Here is a 4,052-nt window from a genome sequence, read left to right on the forward strand (position 1 = left end):
TGAGGATGATAAACTTTGCTGGATGGAAACTAAGGATGGACTCTATACTATTAGGTCAGGTTACTACATGATCAAAAGAATGGGAGAAATACCAATATGAAGACACTTCCAACTTAATTAAGTACATCTCTCGCTGGCAAAAATATTGAAAAAGCATGTATGACCTTTAGGGTGATTGAGGAGCAACTTGATATCTAAAGGGGTGTTAGATCCCACCAAACTAACCATTTAAATAGAACCCTTATCTCATAAGCGATAATTGTTTGCATTAATCCAACAAAGAAACAGAGGGATTCAAAGAATCTTAATCGCTGCTAAAATTTGCAATCAAAACCTTTTAATTCCCCACAAGGAAACGTACTCATACCACTATACGTTCAATCTTGGCATTTGGTGAAGCAAACTCTGGAGACCATTGTTCGACTGCTAGACTATGATAAAAAATCAACAAAGGTCCTCATGTTATGATTTTTTCCTTATATCCTGCTTGGTCGAGTTTCACTATATAAAACCAGTCGAGTTTCACCATACTCTGAAGACCATTGAGAGACTGCTAGACTCTTGAGACCATTAATATTAAACCTAATCATATCACAACATTTCAAAATATTATAAATCATTGAATTTATATGATACTTACCACAATTTTTATTTTCTCATTTATTAAAATATTGCAAGCACTAATTTAATCAAACCCGTGTGTTTGCACAAGTTATATAGCTAGTTTCAATTGTAAGCCAAACTATTTTGTTTGTTTAATTTGGAATTCATCATTGAATTTATATGATACTTACCACAATTTTTATTTTCTCATTTATTAAAATATTGCAAGCACTAATTTAATCAAACCCGTGTGTTTGCACATGTTATATAGCTAGTTTCAATTGTAAGCCAAACTATTTTGTTTGTTTAATTTGGAATTCATTCAAGAGATTGTTCGCTCAACTACTTTTTCTTTTTTTTGTGGTGGCCGGGTTTGTTTAATTTGGAATTCATTCAAGAGATTGTTTGCTCTACTACTTTTTCTTTTTTTGTGGTGGCCGGGGTTTGAACCCTGGACCTTGCTTATATTATGCATTGTCCATACCAACTGAGCTAAACTCACGAGGACAATTCGCTTTACTACTTTAGGATATTTATGAATATACCATGATTTTAAAGTAACAAGTCAATTGTTTTTTTAATGGCATATATATATATATAATACACCCACCAATTCTTAAGAAGGTGTATTTTAGCATTGTGCACCTTTTTTCTTTGGATAAAAAACCTAATTGCATCTTTTTGAAAACAGGTAAAAGTGAAGGACAATTTTGTAATTCACCGTTCACTACTACAAAATACCCCCTTTAATAGCACTCATTTTAGCGTTTAATAGCGCTTATGAAGCGCTAAGAAAGCCCACGCTACTAAAGGTTAGAATCCTATAATAGCGCTTTCTAAGCGCTATTAAATAGCAACGTTTCAATAGCGCTTTCAAAAAAGCGCTAATAAAGGCTCATTTTTTTGCTATTTTTAACTAATGTTTCTTAGCGTTTTACGGAAAGCGCTATTACATATTAACGTTTCAATAGCGCTTTCAGGAAAGCGCTAATATAGCCTTATTTTTTGTGCTATTTTTAACTGATGTTTCTTAGCGTTTTACACAAAGCGCTAATAAAAGTACCTATTTTTATTTTATTTAATTAAATGAAATCTACAGCCAAAAGCATTATAATAAAATGCTGATCAGACAATACAACAAGATACTGATTAGAAAGACTAGTAATCCATTAATCCATTGATAGAAATAAACACTAGTAATTTGTTGATCAGAAACTTAATTACAAATGTCATAAATATTAATCAATCCTAAATGACATCTAATGTACACTTGCATATAAATGGAAAGTTCGTGCACAATACATATATATGAAAAGAAGCCACAACCACAAAAAAAAAACACCAAACATTGAGAGGACTCGTGACAAGCGATCCAAATTACTCAATAGATCTACCTCGAGCATATTCTCCTGTGTCGTATGGAATGAAAAATTAATCAAGTATCATTCTATTTCTAGCATAGCCAACAGTTTAAAATAACTCAAAGGATGCTAAAGTGCATATAGAATCCACTTAAAATCAAAAGAATCTCAGTTGATAAACAATACACTACAATACAATACATCCAGACATTATGTAATTCATTGTTTGTCTATTAACCTGTCAAACTATCCAGTTCCAATACAAAAATTCCAACAGCCTAATCTTGTGAAATCTAACTTAATTTTTAACATTTAGGCATAACAACTATTTCAAATTACATTAAAAACGAAAATGATGAAAAAGAAAAAGAAACTCACTTATATAGTTGGCCATGAAGGAACAAGGAACAAGTATATAAAATCAAAGAGACACAAGGCCATTAGGCCTAGTGGTGATAAATTTCAAAGAATTCGGACATGTGATGTTTTATAGTAATATAGGCAGCTAGCACTTGTGTTTTATCTAACATAGAAAAATAGCAAGTCCCACATCGGAAGGTTATCTAACATTGTGAGGTAAGTAATTATATAAATACGGACAACACATTCTGCCTCTAACACACTTGTTCACTACCAAGTGTACTGCAGTACGTTAAATTGGTGGGCCAGACAAATTAGTCTAAATTTTTACATTGTTTGTTGGTGATTGTACGGTTCTCCGGTACTCACTTTTCAGTGAAATTCATGTGTGAATTATCACGTACCAATATGAAAATGAATTGCGATTCGGTTAAAAAGAGAATTAAGAATGTATACCTTTAAAAATACATTCACCAAAAGCGCAATTGAGCGGTAGGGTGGGATAAGTCGAACATCAACCAGTGAACCGATACAAGGTGATCTTTTTTGTGACCAATTCGTTGCTCTGTAAATGATGAAACAATGCACATTATTCCCCTATAACCACAAGTAACATACACTCAAATATGAGACAAAAAGAAGAAATCAAATGGAAAAATATATAAGCTTGAGTATCAATCAATGGTAACAAACATGAAAACACACAAATGAAAGGCATTCCTGAAAACCGGTATCCAGTGCCACATTTAGTGTTATTAAACTTATTAGAAATAATTCAAGCACTGCACTTATCGGAAATAAAAACAAAGCTCATAAATATAGCATTTAAGATGATTAAAAATTTAATATTTCAAAACTATATGTTTATCGTTCAAGCTCAATTTTACCGTATCTGCAAGAGGAGTTACTATTGAATTTGAAACTATATGTTTATTGTTTAGATGATTAAAAATTTAATATTTCAAAACTTTGGTCAGGAAGACAGCTTATGTTACTTGATTTAGCTTCTCTTCCACAAGCTCAATACACCGAGACAGCACCATTTCAAGTGGATTTAGGTCGCATATAGAAATCTTGTTGACTATCATTATACCTGTCACTAGGGTCTGCAAAGGAAGCAGCCATTCGTTGTAGACCTTGAGTAAACTGCTCCTCGACAAGACTCCAGTGTAGTTTGTCTTTCCTGTTACAAAAAGAAATTGTGAAACCTGAATAATACTTTAATTTTGATAAAATTTGAGAACTACTAATTATTAAACCACTATCCAGGTAAAAATATTTCTGTTTAGGAACAATTAGCAATTCAAGTGGCCCATTAACTTAATACTTGTTTCTCATAAACGTTGTCATGCAATAATATGTCATATAGACCAACTACCAAGCATTGCATAATTATGGTGCAAGTACCATTTTAACGTGTCATATAGGCCCATTTTACTATTTCTCAATAATATGACATATTATTTCTCATAATGCAATAATATGTCATATAGACCAACTTCAACGTGTCATATAGGCCCATTTTACTATTTCTCATAATCTGAATTGAATATAAGAGCAACTACCAAGCATTGCATGACATATAGACCAAGAAGAGCTTGGAGTTTCTCTCTTGCATCATTATCCTGTTGTATATAAGTGAAAAAATGTCAGCAAAAAAGTTGAAAATCAATCAATAATCTATGTTCTCCTAAAAAAGAAAAGGATGAAATGTTTTAAAATAGACAG

The 4,052-nt window shown here is 32.1% G+C and overlaps 1 long non-coding RNA gene across 1 annotated transcript; it reads right to left on the reverse strand.

The window, feature by feature from the left end:
- Window positions 1-1,749: 1,749 nt before the first annotated feature.
- On the reverse strand, window positions 1,750-2,891 carry LOC146955601 (uncharacterized). Its single transcript, XR_015011159.1, has 2 exons — window positions 2,781-2,891; window positions 1,750-2,012 (listed from the first exon to the last, which is right to left on the reverse strand). It is a non-coding gene; the product is annotated as an uncharacterized LOC146955601 (long non-coding RNA).
- Between the last annotated feature and the right edge of the window lie 1,161 nt (window positions 2,892-4,052).

The sequence above is a fragment of the Medicago sativa genome, chromosome 1 (genome assembly GCF_051527215.1).
Source record: "Medicago sativa cultivar Bolivia chromosome 1, Bolivia_mono, whole genome shotgun sequence".
Classification (NCBI taxonomy): Eukaryota; Viridiplantae; Streptophyta; class Magnoliopsida; order Fabales; family Fabaceae; genus Medicago; species Medicago sativa.